The sequence below is a fragment of the Schistocerca serialis genome, chromosome 6 (assembly GCF_023864345.2).
Source record: "Schistocerca serialis cubense isolate TAMUIC-IGC-003099 chromosome 6, iqSchSeri2.2, whole genome shotgun sequence".
NCBI classification, from domain to species: Eukaryota; Metazoa; Arthropoda; class Insecta; order Orthoptera; family Acrididae; genus Schistocerca; species Schistocerca serialis.
The window spans coordinates 616419117-616435721 of record NC_064643.1 but is presented as its reverse complement, the minus strand read 5'-3'; positions in this window follow the sequence as shown (position 1 = coordinate 616435721).

The window sequence follows — 16605 nt, the reverse complement described above, 5'->3', positions numbered from 1 at the left end:
GCAGCTCAGATTAGGCTGCACAAAGTGTTAGAAACCAAATTCAGTTGGGCCTTTATAAACAAGAGGTTCTCTTTGCACAAACCCGACTCGATATGCATGTGACTCATATACACGTCTTGCATAGGGACCAACTCAGAAAGGTGCTAAATGACGATGGGAAAGCTCCTAGAAAATAGATTCATGTTGCCTGGTGTACAGACCAACGATCGTTATTCAACATCATGCGTTAGATTCAGATCTGGACCTCATTCATTTCTCGCCTGGGAATTACCATATAATTAGCCCAAATGACTGTGGGAAAGATCCTAGAAACGAAATTCAGGTTGGCCAAGTAGGAAGTCCTACCCCCATCAACCACGGACCTTACCGTTGGTGGGGAAGCTTGCGTGCCTCAGCGATACAGATGGCCGTACCGTAGGTGCAACCACAACGGAGGGGTATCTGTTGAGAGGCCAGAGAAACGTGTGGTTCCTGAAGAGGGACAGCAGCCTTTTCAGTAGTTGCAGGGGCAACAGTCTGGATGATTGACTAATCTGGCCTTGTAACACTAACCAAAACGGCCTTGCTGTGCTGGTACTGCGAACGGCTGAAAGCAAGGGGAAACTACAACCATAATTTTTCCTGAGGGCATGCAGCTTTACTGTATGGTTGAATAATGATGACGTCCTCTTGGGTAAAATATTCCGGAGGTAAAATAGTCCCCCATTCGGATCTCCGGGCGGGGACTACTCAAGAGGACGTCGTTATCGGGAGAAAGAAATCTGGCGTTCTACGGATCGGATCGTGGAATGTCAGATCACTTAATCGGGCAGGTGGTTAGAAAATTTAAAAAGGGAAATGGATAGGTTGAAGTTAGATATAGTGGGAATTAGTGAAGTTCTGTGGCAGGAGGAACAAGACTTTTGGTCAGGTGAATACAGGGTTATAAATACAAAATCAAATAGGGGTAAGGCAGGAGTAGGTTTAATAATGAATAAAAAGTAGGAGTGCGGGTAAGCTACTACAAATAGCACAGTGAACGCTTTATTGTGGCCAAGATAGATACGAAGCCCATGCCTACTACAGTAGTACAAGTTTATATGCCAACTAGCTCTGCAGATGATGAAGAAACTGATGAAATGTATGATGAGAAAATGAAATTATTCAGGTAGTGAATGGAGACGAAAATTTAATAGTCATGGGTGACTGGAAATCAACAGTAGCAAAAGGAAGAGAAGGAAACGTAGTAGGTGAATATGGATTAGGACTAAGAAATGAAAGAGGAAGCCGCCTGGTAGAATTTAGCACAGAGCATAACTTAATCACAGGTAACACTTGGTTCAAGAATCATGAAAGAAGGTTGTATACATGGAAGAAGCCTGGAGATACTGACAGGTTTCAGATAGATTATATAATGGTAAGACAGAGATTTAGGAACCAGGTTTTAAATTGTAAGACATTTCCAGGGGCAGACGTGGACTCTGACCTCAATCTATTGGTTATGAACTGTAGATTAAAACTCAAGAAACTGCAAAAAGGTGGGAATTTAAGGAGACGGGACCTGGATAAACTGACTAAACCAGAGGTTGTACAGAATGTCAGGGAGAGCATAAGGGAATAATAGATAGGAATGGCGGAAAGAAATACAGTAGAAGAGGAATGGGTAGCTCTGAGAGATGATGTAGTGAAGACAGCAGAGGATCAAGTAGGTAAAAAGATGAGGGCTAAGAGAAATCCTTGGGCAACAGAAGAAATATTGAATTTAATTGATGAAAGGAGAAAATATAAACACGCAGTAAATGAAGCAGGCAAAAAGGAATACAAACGTCTCAAAAATGAGATCGACAGGAAGTGCAAAATAGCTAAGAGGGGATGGCTAGAGGGCCAATGTAAGGACGTAAAGGCTTAACTCACTAGGAGTAAGATAGATACTGCCTACACGAAAATTAAAGAGACCTTTGAAGGAAAGAGAGCAACTTGTATGAATATCAAGAGCGCAGATGGAAACCCAGTTCTAAGCCAAGAAGGGAAAGCAGAAAGGAGGAAGGAGTATATAGAGGGTATATACGAGGGCGATGTACTTCAGGACAATATTATGGAAATGGAATAGGATGTAGATGAAGATGAAATGGGAGATACGATACTGCGTGAAGAGTTTGACAGAGCACTGAAAGACCTGAGTCGAAACAAGGCCCCGGGAGTAGAAAACATTCCATTGGAACTACTGACGGCCTTAGGAGAGCCAGTGCTGGCAAAATTCTACCATCTGGTGAGCAAGATGTGTGAGACAGGCGCAATACCCTAAGACCTTAAGAAGAATATAATAATTGAAATCCCGAAGATAGCAGGTGTTGACTGATGTGAAAATTACCGAACTATCAGTTTAATAAGTCACAGGTGCAAAATACTAACGCTAATTCCATACAGGTGAATGGAAAAATTGGTAGAAGTCGATTTCGGCGAAGATCAGTTTGGATTTCGCAGAAATGTTGGAACACCTGAGGCAATACTGACCTAACGACTTATCTTAGAAGAAGAGTTAAGGAAAGGCAAACCTACGTTTCTAGTATTTCTAGACTTAGAGAAATCTTTTGACAATGTTTTGACTGGAACACTCTCTTTCAAATTGTAATGGTGGCAGGGGTAAAATACAGGGAGCGAAAGGCTAATTACAATTTGTACAGAAACCAGATGGCAGTTATAAGAGTCGAGGGGCACGAAAGGGGTGCAGTGGTTGGATAAGAGAGTGAGACAGGGTTGTAGCCTCTCCCCGATGTTATTCAGTCTGTATATTGAGCAAGCAGTAAAGGAAACAAAAGAAAAATTCGGAGTAGATATTAAAATCCTTGGCGAAGAAATAAAAACTTTGAGGTTAGCCGATGACATTTTAAATCTATCAGAGACAACAAAGGACTTGGAAGAGCAGGTGAACGGAATGGACAGTGTCTTGAAAGGAGGATATAAGATGAACATCAACAAAAGCAAAACGAGGATAATGGAATGTAGCCGAGTTAAGTCGGGTGATGCTAAGGGAATTAGACTAGGAAATGAGACACTTAAAGTAGTAAAGGAGTTTTGCTATTTGGGGAGCAAAATAACTGATGATGGTCGAAGTAGAGAAGATATAAAATGTAGACTGGCAATGGCAAGGAAACCGTTCTGAAGAAGAGAAATTTGTTAACATCGAGTATAGATTTAAGTGTCATGAATTCGTTTCTGAAAGTATCTGTATGGAGTGTAGCCATGTATGGAAATGAAACATGGACGATAAATAGTTTGGACAATAAGAGAATAGAAGCTTTCGAAATGTGGTGCTACCGAAGAATGCTGTAGATTAGATGGGTAGATCACATAACTAATGATGAAGTATTGAATCGAATTATGGAGAAGAGTAGTTTGAGGCACAACTTGACAAAAAGAAGGGACCGGTTAGTAGGACAAGTTCAGAGGCATCAAGGGATCACAAATTTAGCATTAGAGGGCAGCGTGGGGGGTAAAAATCGTAGAGGGAGACCTAGAGATGAACACACTAAGCAGATTCAGAAGGATGTAGGTTGCAGTAAGTACTGGGAGATGAAGAAGCTTGCACAGAATAGAGTAGCACGGAGAGCTGCATCAAACGAGTCTCAGGACTGACGACAACAACAACAACAACAAGTAGGAAGTAAAGCTATAAATTTGGTTCAAATGGCTCTGGGCACTATGGGACTTAACATCTTAGGTCATCAGTCCCTTAGAACTTAGAACTACTTAAACCTTACTAACCTAAGAACATCACACACATCCATGCCCGAGGCATGATTCGAACCTACGACCGGAGCGAAGTAAAGCTATATTTGATGTTGTAACATATTGGCATTGTACTCCTTGCTTATCACTGCTTCTGGAACTATTTTCGTGCTGCATAGTGGCAATAAAGCCACAACATAAATGATCACAAGCCGTCTTGTACGCAGCTCGTGGTCTAGTGGCTAGCGTTGCTGCCTCTGGATCACTGGGTCCCGGGTTCGATTCCTGGCTGGGTTGGGGAGTTTCTCTACCCGGGGTCTGAATGTTTGTGTTGTCTTTATCATTTCATCATCGTCACCATACCTGACAGTGAATAGATTGGACTAGGAAAAAAAATTGACTATGTGAAAATTGGGACGTTGCATGGGCGGTTATAACCGCGCAGTTGAGCGCCTCACAAACTATACATCATCACAAGCGGTCTTGGTGTTTGCGATGAGGTGTCCGTTGTTGAGCTTCCGAGCGGGGCAGTGAGGCGTATCGGCGCTGCAGATATACAGCATCAACAAATTGGTAGAAAGTGTAACTAACAGTAGGAAGCGATACGTCGGACAGGCCGCTATGGCCGAGCGGTTCTGGGCTCTTCAGTCGGGAACCGCGCTGCTGCTGCAATCGCAGGTTCGAATCCTGCTTCGGGCATGGATGTGTGTGACATCCTTAAGTTAGTTAGGCCTAAGTAGTTCTAAGTCTAGGGGACTGATGACCTCAGATGTTAAGTCCCATAGTGCTTAGAGCCATTTTTTTCGTTACGTCGGTAACTAGGAGATAAGTGTTTCAATAGTTTAGTTAATTCTCGAAAAGGTGAGCTGTATTAGTACCTAATGAGTTTTATGGTTGAAAATGTCTCATGTCCCGAATAAATCATTTTTCTGGAGGAACGTACTAATAGTAGAACTAGATGAAGAGTTTAATCAGCACAGTCTAGACAGCTAGAAACATTTACTTTGTGGTAACTGCTTTCTGTCAGTTTTGACCATCTTCAGCTTGCTTTGAGCAGGTGACGGTTGACGTTCGTGAAGCCATAACATCCGCTCCATTCTCCGCCACCGTCTACCATTAAGGTATAAAGTCTGAAGATGGTCAAAAACTGACCGACACCGATTACATTCAACATTTTTTTGCGACAGAGACTGTTTGTGTTCATTTTTAAAGTCTTTCTTTGCTAGACCGCCGTGGTCCGCGAGCAGTTTTCTCAAAAATTACTAAATGAAGTAGCTTCCATGATCACTGACATTTCTTTTTAAATAGTAATCAGCCTTCTGATCAGTATTTCGTCGCCAATTATCCGGAGAAAACTCTTATTCCATACCTTGCTAGTCCACCTAATTTTCAACATTCTTCTGTACCACTACTTCTCATACGCTTCCAACATCTTCTTTCGCGACATTCATACAGTCTGCATTTAACTACCATGCAAAGCTGTGGTCGAAACGTACATCCTCAGAAACTTTTTCCTCTAATTAAGGCCCATGTTTGATACTAGTGTAGTTCTATTGCCCGATAATGACCTCTCTCATAGTGCTAGTCTGTTTTTTACGTACTTCTTGTTCCGTCCATCGTTGGTTGTTTTGCTGTCTAGGTAGCATAGCTTCCTAACTCCATCTTATTCGTATCATCAATCTTGGTGTTAAGTTTCTTGCTGTCCTGGTTCGTACTACATCTCATTACTTTCGTATCTTTGATTTACTTTCAATCCATATTCAGTACTCATTAAACGGTTCATTCCATTCAGAAGACCCTGTATTTCGTCCTCACTTCGAGGATAGCAACGTTATCAGCGAACTTATCATTGGTATCGTTTCACCTCGAATTGTAACTCCACTCTTAACCCTTTCTTTAATTTCCCTTACTGTTTCTTTGATACGTAAATTGAACGGAATCGGTGAAAGGCTAATCCCTGTCTTACCCCGATTGTAATCCGATAAATTCGTTATTGAACTTCCTCTCTTACTGTTCGCCTTGGTTCTTGTATATATTGTATATCACCAGCCTTTCCCTAATTTTCTGAAAGAAGAGAATATCTTTCATAATATGACATTGTCGAGCACTTTTTAGAAGTAAGAAATCTATTCAACGGTTCTTCATTCTCCTTTAGTCTTGCTTTCCATATCAACCACGGTGGTAGAATTGCCACCCTGTTGCCTTTATCGTTACTAAATCGAAAATAATCGTCACTTAACACATCCTCAATTTTCATTTTCATTCATCTATGTATTGTTCTTGACCGCAAATTGGCTATATGATCTGTTACCCTGGTTGTACGATAGATCTAGTAAACTCGGGGTTGTTATTGTTGTGGTCTTCAGTCCTGAGACTGGTTTGATGCAGCTCTCCATGCTACTCTATCCGGTGCAGGCTTCTTCATCTCCCAGTACCTACTGCAGCCTACGTCCTTCTGAATCTGCTTAGTGTACTCATCTCTTGGTCTCCCTCTACGATTTTTACTCTCCACGCTGACCTTCAGTACTAAATTGGTGATCCCTTAATGCCTCAGAACATGTCCTACCAACCGATCCCTTCATCTAGTCAAGTTGTGCCACAAACTCCTCTTCTCTACAATTCTATTCAATACCTCCTAATTAGTTACGTGATCTAGCCATCTAATCTTCAACATTCATCTGTAGCACCACATTTCAAAACCTTCTATTATCTTTTTGTCTAAACTATTTATCGTCCACGTTTCACATCCATACTTGGCTACACTCCATACAAATACTTTCAGAAACGACTTCTGGACACTTAAATCTATACTCGATGTTAACAAATTTCTCTTCCTCAGAAACGTTTTCCTTGACATTGTCAGTCTACATTTTATATCCTCTCTACTTCGACCATCATCAGTTATTTTGCTCCCCAAATAGCAAAACTCCTTTACTACTTTAAGTGTCTCAATTCCTAGTCTAATTCCCTTAGCATCTCCCGACTTAACTCGACTACATTCCATTATCCTGGTTTTGCTTTTGTAGATGTTCATCTTATATCTTCCTTTCAAGACACTGTCCATACCGTTGAGCTGCTCTTCCATGTCCTTTGCTGTTTCTGACAGAATTACAATGTCATCGGCGAATCTCAAAGTTTTTATTTCTTGTCCATGGGTTTTAATACCTACTCCGAACTTTTCTTTTGTTTCCTTTACTGCTTGCTCAATACACAGATTGAATAGCATCGAGAAGAGGCTAAAACCTTGTCTCACTCCCTTCCCATTCACTGCTTCCCTTTCATGTCCCTCGACTCCTATAACTGCCATCTGGTTGCTGTACAAATTGTAAATAGCCTTTCGCTCCCTGTATTTTACCCCAGCCACCTTCAGAATTGGAAACTCGGCATTATGTAGATAATATTTTTGCGAGATTGAGGTGGTATATCGCCAGATTCGCGTTCCACACCTCACCGTGAATATTCGTTTATACCTATTTCCCCCAATGATTTTATAAATTCTCAAGGAATGTTTTCTATCTCTTCTACCTTATTCGATTTTGGTCTTTCAAAGCTGTTTTAAATCCTGATTTAGGTACTGGATTCCCTATCTCTTCTATATCGACTCCTGTTTCTTCTTCTACGACCTTATCAGACAAGTCCTCCCCATCATGGAGACCTTCAACGTAACCTTGGCACCTATCGGTAATCTCCTCTGCATTTGTACGTGGAATTGCCATTGCAGTTTAAATGTTCACACTGTGAGTTATCGAGCATTGCGCTTTCATTTAAGTATATGGCCGAAAGAGTCAGCCTTCAGGAATTGAACCCTGTCGTCCAGGAAAGAATGCCACAAAGGGCGCCGATTCACCACCAGATGGGGAAACTCACAGGCGTCTATTGTCTATCGTGGCCTAAACGCTGTAGTGTGCGAGTGAGACAGACGAGAATCTACGGTCTAGGCAAACCCAGTAGAAGCCTTTTGTGGCCAAGGAGAAGTAGCAGTGTTTAATATGGAGAACTTAAAATCGGCCATGAAGGGAAACATTTATGAAAATTATTTAATTCTGTAGTAACACAGGGAATCAAGCAAGAGTAATTTTCATCTGCCATCCTCAATAAATTTTCATGGTGACCCCAATAAAACGTGAATATTGATCATATCTGTAATAGTACAGGATTTACTGTTAAAGTGAGATTAACAAGTTTGGTAACAAAGTCCTGAATGCTAAAATCTGAACCCTTTGATGGATCTTACCGTTCGACATTTCATATAGAAGTGAATCATTAAAATAACAGACGTTGTAAATATCAACTCTGTAACTTTGTATGTTTAAGAGATATAGTAAATTCAAATTATCATTATTTTCGGTTAAGCATCAGATCATCATTTCCTCCACGCAGAACTTACTTAACGATGACAGAATGGCACCTTGTTGAATCATTAGATAATAGAATATTTGTTGTAAAGTTTGGTGCATGATCGTTCTTTGTTTTCTTTATTTATTTATGAGGGAGCACATTGGTGCAAGGCTACTGGCTGTGACATTCAAAGTTAAGAAGGCAACTGTATTGGTTTTATGTAAAAGAATATAACGTTTATTATATAATGGATATTATAGTTACTTTACTTAGAACGTGAAAGTGGTCAAGCTTGGATTATTTAAATTTGTCAAAATGTTAAGTGATGTAGAATAAGCTGTAGCTAATCAGATGGACGGCTTCAGGAAAGGAAACTGCGCTAGTCAGTTGAGCGAAGATGTTCGGCGCACGGGAAACCTTGTCGGAGACGGCAGAGGGCAGTTTTGTCGAGACACCAAAGGGGACAGTTCGTTTTGAGAAGAGAAGGCGGTCAGTCGGTCTTTAGCCAGCTAGGAAGTGAAGCGGCTTTGAAAATGTCACGTTGTGTGATATTGCGGGAAGTATCGAACTTGTAATGAGATTGTGAATGGTCGAACTGTGTCAAATGCGTATGCGTTCGAGTGTAATAGTAATTCTAAATACCACCACTTTCGCTATTAGTTTGCTTTTTGAATAAACGTTATTCTAAGCAATTCACAACTGTGTGGCCTACATCATTTATGGGTCGTTAATTTAGCTCCCGATAATTTTATTACGGTTGTTATATGAACATTGTATGGTTCATACAATCTCGCAAACTTTCCATCAGCCAGACAATTTAACCTAAGGGTCACAAGTGTCTAACGTATGGCATCCTTCTTGGTTCCTATGGTTTTTTCTTTCCACCTTCTATGGTTTAGAGACACCCTTTCCACTTCAACTGAACTGGTGTGTATCTTTAGCCTCAGAGGACTTCGAGCGTATCTCTTCATTCCTTAGTATTTCCATATTCCACTTCTTTGCGCATTGATTCTTTCTTACTAGCTTGTTAAACTTCAACCTACTCTTCACCACTAATAAATTACCTACTCTTCACCACTAATAAATTTTGATCTGAGTCTGTATCTACTCCTGGCCACGCCTTACATTCCAGTATGTGGTTTGGGCATATTCCCTTACCCGGACGTAATCTAGCGGAAATCTTTCCGTATATTCCGTCCTTTTCCGAGTATGCCTTGCCCTCTAGTTATTCTTCAACAGAGTATTCACGTTTATTAGCTGAAATTTATTGCGGAACTCAATTAGTCTTGCTCTTCTTTTATTCCTACTACCAAACCCATATTCACCCTAAAGGCGCACTGCTATCTCCCATAACTATCAGCTTTTCATTCTCCCTTACGCAGTGGCTACTCGTACAGTATCCTCATATACAGTATCCTCATATACTTTCTCTATCTCTTCGTCTTAATCTCTTCATCTTATGCTTGCGACGTCGACATATTTATCTGAAGTATCCCTGTCGGTGTGGGTTTCCTGTCGATTCTGATTAGAACAACTCCATCCCTGAACTGTTTGCAGTAGCTCTCTGTCTGCCTTATCTTCCTATTCAGAACGTAACCTATTCCCGTTATAAATTTTTCTGCTACTGTAGATAATATCCTATCCTCGTCAGACTATAAATCTGTCTTATTCCTGCTTTACTTCACTGACGCCCACTATATTTAGATTGAGCCTTTACATTTCCCATTTCAGATTTTCTAGCTTTTCATCCTCCTGACATTCCACTCGTCGACTCGTAGTGATTTCCTGGCGATTCAGTCTTTTTCTCACCGTCACCTTCTCGTTGACAGTTCCCTCCCGGAGATGCGAATGGGGGACTAGTCTGGAAACTTTGGCCACTGGAGAGATCATAATGACACTTTTGTTACGTTTCCTGCGGGAATACATTATGTTTCTTTAATTCAGTTATTTCCATTGCCTTCTGCATCATCATGCCATTGATCATTGCTGTTTCTTCCACTTTTTAGAGGCAGTTTCCACCGCAAAGCCAACAGAGTTCCCTGAACCTCCGTCCGCTACTCCGCCCTGTTTGACACGGGAGCTGGCTAAGTGAAGTGATTTACGCCGGATGTATTCAGCTGCCATTGCTGATGATTTTAAGTGGTGGTTAGGTTCGAACCCGACACTAGAAACATTTTTGAATACTAATCAATGCGCTACTCCTAGGCCACGGGTGCATTTGCTTGCAACTTGCTTCAGTAATGTGGAATCTCAGCGTGCCAATGGTTATTTCATTACGAATATGAAACGAGGTTGAGAGTTAGCGCAAGACTGGATGCGTTTAGGCATTGTTAGAGGATGGATGTTATGTGGTAAAGAGACAAAGTAAGAACGTAAAATACCTATAGAGGCATTTTCCATTTTTCTACTGAATAACTTTAATATCCGAAAAGTGTAATAGACGCGTATTTAGCCGCAGAAATTAATCTAAAAGGAGAAATTTTGGAGCATTAACTCCGGCGACGCATGAAAGGACAGTTAGTGCTCTTTTGTGAGGTATAGTAATTCGGTAACAGCTTTACATTTTGTACCGAACGAGGTGGCGCATTGGTTAGCACACTGGACTCGCATTCGGGAGGACGACGGTTGAATCCCGTCTCCGGCCATCCTGATTAGGTTTTCCGTGATTTCCCTAAATCCTTTCAGCCAAATGCCGGGACGGTTCCTTTGAAAGGGCACGGCCGATTTCCTTCCCCGTCCTTCCCTAACCCGAGCTTGCGCTCCGTCTCTAATGACCTCGTTGTCGACAGGATGTTAAACACTAATCTCCTCCTCCTTTACATTTTGGGCACGTGCGCAAAACATACTTTAATTTTTTTTGTGAAGAATAGAGATTCGATACTCAATAACGAGAATTAACTGTGCGCAGCAGAGCGACGACTAACGTGCAAAAAGAAGTAATAAATGTGAGATCTCACTGATAAAAGTCATATGCCAAACGGAAATGTAAAGCATCTTGGAATGCAGTTTTTCTAGACGAGAACAGATATTCTACAGTATTGTGGAATGCAGTGGTCTGAGACGACCATCTCAGCAACACCAATCTAGGCGCTTCAGTCCGGAAATACGCGGCAGCTATGGTCGAAGGCTCGAATCCTGCCTCGGGCATTGATGTGTGTGATGTCTTTAGGTTAGTTAAGTTTAAGTAGTTCTAAGTCTAGGGGACTGATGACCTCAGATGTTAAGTCCAATAGTGCGTAGAGCGATTTGAACCATTTGAGCGACACTAAAGGACACAGACAGCAAACAACAGTCACTATAGTGTAATAACAATTGCGCGTTGTCGAATGTCTTGAACCATTTGCTGGATGACGAATTTTGCGTGGAGGAAGGGAGTTGGACCTTTGTCTTCCGTTTCTTACCTTCAAGTGTAAAGATGTCAGAAAAGGAGCGTATACGAATCGATAATATTGTGAGAGCTCAGTTCGATAAAGACGGAGGGTACAATGATGGAGAGACCAAAGGCACAAATTTCTAGGACGCGGCTAATAGAGAATCTGTAGGCATGGAACGAATAACGCAACTAAGCGGGAAAAAAGCTTTTTACGCCTCATACACAAAAAAGTAAAATTTAGCGTCATCCCTCTGAAATGAGCAGTGGTATGTGGCTGTACAGGATAGGGCGTATGGGCAGGCGGTGGGCGCTATGGAATAATAGAGTAATTTTTAGAGAAAGGCCATTTATTGGCTAAATCATGTTGAAAGGGGATACATAGGCCTAGGGAGGTGAGGGTGAGCCAGAGCTTACAATTTGGCGAACATTGTTCGCGAAGCTACCGAAAGTGGTTGTCGGCCAAAACTAAGTCCACAGTGCCGCAGCACCGGGAGAAGCGGGAGATGTTCAATACTACAGGGCGCGCATCCGACTCGCGGGTGAGCAAGAATACAAGAGAGAGGGCCCGGCGACGGGCGGCCGGGTATATTCGACGCACCACGCGGCTTCCTCCACCCTGATTGGTCAGGACCGAGCAAACCGTGCGGGCGGCATGGAACTTTCCAGAGCGTTGCGTGCTAAGCGACGCCTGGGACGGCGTTTCCTCGTAAGCACATGAGAGAGGCGCGTGATCAAGGTGCCCTTCGTCGGTGCTGACTTCCTGTTACTAGGCCGTGGGACGAAAGAATTTACAGGCAGCTAACACTGCCGGCCGTGGCTTGGCCGGAATGAAAAAATGAAGTCACCGTTTGGGTGCTCATATAATAAAGTAAAATCCCTTATTGTCTGGCTCATCCTTTACATTCATCCCCCTTCCGTGGGAGCGGAGAACGTACGTGAATTCGCTCAATGTAATTATTATTTGAATGTAAACAAATTTATCTTGCAAAAGAAAGTGAACATTGGCTCTCACGGAAGACGGCAAGGGTCTTAATCTATGGGAGGGTATAGAGACTCTAAAGACCTCCTAAGGGTCGCAAGGGGACTTACACATGTCAACAATATTGTGTGTATACCAGAATCATCATAAAACAGCAAAACATTGTATAACATCAGAACATCATAAAATATCATAGAATATCAAAACAAAATTAGAACAAAACATAACAGTGTGAATTAGGTAAACATGCTAAGTGTTCTTGTCGCTAAGATGAGGTAAAAATGTCTATTTTTTTTTTGCTTTTGTTTGAATAAGTTGAGAATATAAACATATCACCACCGGTGAGTCACTGCGGGGGCGCCTGGCGCGAGGCGGCGTGGTGTGTTGTCCTCAGCGGGCAGCGCGCAGGCTCCCGGCGGGAAGGGGGCGTGGCCGTGGCCAGGTCCGTGCACTGGAACTCAGCGCAGGGGGAGTATGAGGGGAGATTCACATGTTTCAAAACACAGTTGAAAAGGGAGTTATCACTAAGGGAACACTTCACTACACTAGTTTTTCCACATTAATTGATATCTCAGTTTCACTCTTAAAACTAGGGGAGGGCACATGCCTGATAGGTTTTTGTTTTCTACTTTTTGTTTAGTTCGTGGCTGTTTGCCATTAATTTAAGTGTGCCAACAGGCGAACGTAAGAAATTTGTCCTTTTTCATGTTTTAGCAAGTCATCAATTGACGATAGGTGATCATTTGATTTATTAGATAAAGCTGGCAAGTTAGCTGACAGAGGAATCATGAATGAGCTTTCAGGTATAAAAAACATAATTAAAGGGGTATGAATACTAAGTAAGCCGTAGTGGCATGAAAGGCTATTAATGGTGTTGCAACAGGAACCGTTTGCTGAAGATCTGCGCGGAGGCTACGTCAGAGTGGCAGCTGGCTGCAAGGCCGAATCTCGCGCTGCATCAGAATGGCGCGCGGCAGATAACTTCCAAGGGCAGCGCCGCGTCAGAGCTGCACGCGGTAGCTGAGAAGCGAAGCCTAGGCCGCTACAACTGTCAAATGTCGCACGCAGCGAGCACGTGCGCGGCGCAGGAAGGAAGCCTCAGGTTTACGAGCGAGAGAGAGAGAGAGAGAGAGAGAGAGAGAGAGAGACGAAGCTTACCGACGCTGTTCACTGCGCTGTCTGTATTTTACACAACGTCCACATGTTCTTGGGCTCCTGCGCCCGATGGGCGTATTTATCTGCTTCGAAGTGAGAGGTGATGACTACAAATGTGACAAAAAGGGGTATAGCATTACTGAATAAAGGGGAATAGATATGCGTAATCGATAGGGTTTATTCATCGATGACCAACAAAATTGAAGTGGGATTACTCGTGACATCATGTTAGATGCGTTGTTACAGCGGCTTCTGTTTAACATTACATTATGCATTAGTAAATTGGTTCATGAAAATATAAAAATGAGTTACACAAATACTATAAATTGCTGCATCTGCTATATCAATATGTAAACAAATAAAGTTAAATGCCTCTTTGGGGTGACCCTCTACGTGTAGTAACGTTCACATTATGAGAAGAAGTTTCTCATACACCAATATGTTTGCTAAACACCATAAAGTAAGAATAACAAAGAAGAGTGACACCAGTTTGGTGTAGGTGGGGCGTAGATTGTGTCGTAGGATGTCAACGCTGTTGCTAACAAGAGGAGAAAAACAAAACAAGAATCTAGAGATTTCCATAGTGGGAACAGAAAGTGTAAGGATTTGAATTAGAGACAACTAAGTTGAGCGTAATTTTTGAAGGACTTTCCCTTTATGAAGGTTTAGTGCACGGCGCATCGTTGACACGACATTATCGCCTACTTAGCTGTGTAAATGACAATTCTGCGACTCCAAGATAGCTGCTACTTACTTATTCCTAAAACACGACTTCTCTCACTTAAAACAAACCTTTACTGTGCGACAAAATTCACCGTCTTTATCCTCTCAACGTCTTGCGACTAACTTTACTTTGCGACCAAATTCGCCCTCGTTATCCTCTCAACATCTTGTGACTAACTTTACTTTGCGACGAAATTCGCCGTCTTCATCCTCTCAACATTTGGCGACTATACTCGCCGTCTCTATTACTACATGGTGCTGGCCTCATTGGACCCAGCAGGTTGCTTAAAACTCCGTCTATCATTGGTTATCTCGCAGTGTCTTGGGACACGTCATACAGTTAAATGCTACTACTTCAATAGTCGGTATTCCTTCGGAAAATACAACGGGGAAACAAAGAAGGCTCAAGGTTTTGAACAGAGATTTCCGCTTACTGGCGTTTAGCTGCGGGCTAGACGCGGTTCGCATCTGACGTTGCTTGATCAGCTGTCGTCAGAGAGCACGGAACACTGTTCTCGTGAACTCTTCATCGAGATGGAAGACCAAAGTCTGGGCTGAATAGTTTTGTGTCTGTTGAAAGTTGACAGATCAAAGTGGGTAGAACGGACTATGCCGCGAAACGGAAAAGTGAAGGAACGACACAGACAGCTAAGGGTCCGCGCGGGAGCCAGCCGCGTCACGTAAGGTACGTGCCCTTGCGGGTGGTGCATGTGGTATGTCCCTCCAGATAAACATTCAAATACAAATCAAAATAAAGCATGGTTACATCCTAAACTACTCTTCTAAAACAATTTATCACCCAAGACATCATTATTATTAACCAGATAATTGGCAGTACTCGGGAACTTACTCTAGCATGCTTGAAATCCTACAAAATTATTACCCTCATCAGTATAGTAACACAGCGACACATGGAAACACTAGGTTGATACAAATATTAAATTACTGGTGCTGGCAAAACTTTAGCAAAATTCTCTAAATAGGTAGTAATAAAACAGTCAAAATGAACAACAATAGGATAATACATGGACTTAAGTAATTGGACATAATCAATTGGACATAAGTAATTGGACGTAATCAATTAGACACAAGCAATTTGACATAAGTAACTGGCAACTCGTCATAGTGATATAAGCGGTGGCAAAACCGTAACAAAAGCAAAAGTTTAAAATATTATTTCCTTCAAACAAAACTTCCTTATCCTCCAGTTACATTTCGTTGCAAAATGAATGTAAGCATCCCCGGGTATTCCTTTATGTTCTCGTTTGTATTTCCATACTAACTGATCTTTGGTACTTCTATCCACAGGAAAACTGTCATTAAGTAATGGCAATGTTGTGTGTAATGCTGTGGAATAGTGTAATGTCACGTTAATACTTCCTTTAAGAAGATTCTGATGAAAAATGATTTTATGTCTCCTTCAATGGACAGACCAATAATTATTAAACGTGTGATAAACCGTTTCCTGTGTTGATTTGTTTTTGCAAATATTTGTGATTATCAGTCACCCAGTCAATCGTTCAGGGATATGATTGTTGTTCCTTTTGTTAATTCCCTCACTTACCTGCTTCCATATAATCAATATTGGCGGCTCAACGAAGCTGGTTGCATCTCGAAGATGTCGATATGACTTACCTGTCGGTGCTCTGGTTTTTAATAAAATTAGAGTTCATTTGTCACATAAAAAGTGTGTAGGGAGCAAAGTAAGTTCCTGACTATTGAAAATGTGCATAAAGTTATTCATAGGGTTCTTATATCATGGTTAAGAATTTCTGTGTTGAGATTCAGTGCAGCTTGAGGTGCTAAGGCGCGACACGCGTCGCGCTCGTGAGATTGTAAGTTGCTGACAGCACAGCTGACAGACAGTACGGCTGCTTCCGGTTTCACTGGCTCGGCGGCAGAACTAGCGTTCACGCTGGGTCCGTCCTCTTGCTACGCATGGAGTTTATCTCTCGGTACAGTCACAAAATTTCCTTCCAGAGTTATCTTATGTTGTTCACGACAGTTATGCATGGAGGATGTTCTTTTGTAAGGGACTCTAATAACTTCCATCGCTAGAGGTCCAAAACTATCGGGTTCATTATTTTACTTAAACACTCTGTTCTTCTAAAATTTAGGTAACTGGCAGGTGTTAGGCTTCTAGATAAACTGTATTTTGCGATGGCATTCCAAACCCAACTCCTTAGCAAACGCGTTTCTCACACAGCGGTCGTTTACAGGACAGATATAGCGACAAGTGCCGGCTTTCTTGACGCCATATAGATCCGTTTATTAACCGTGGTGGTCATACAACATAGCCGGAGATCGATCTGAAATTCTAATGTTTTCT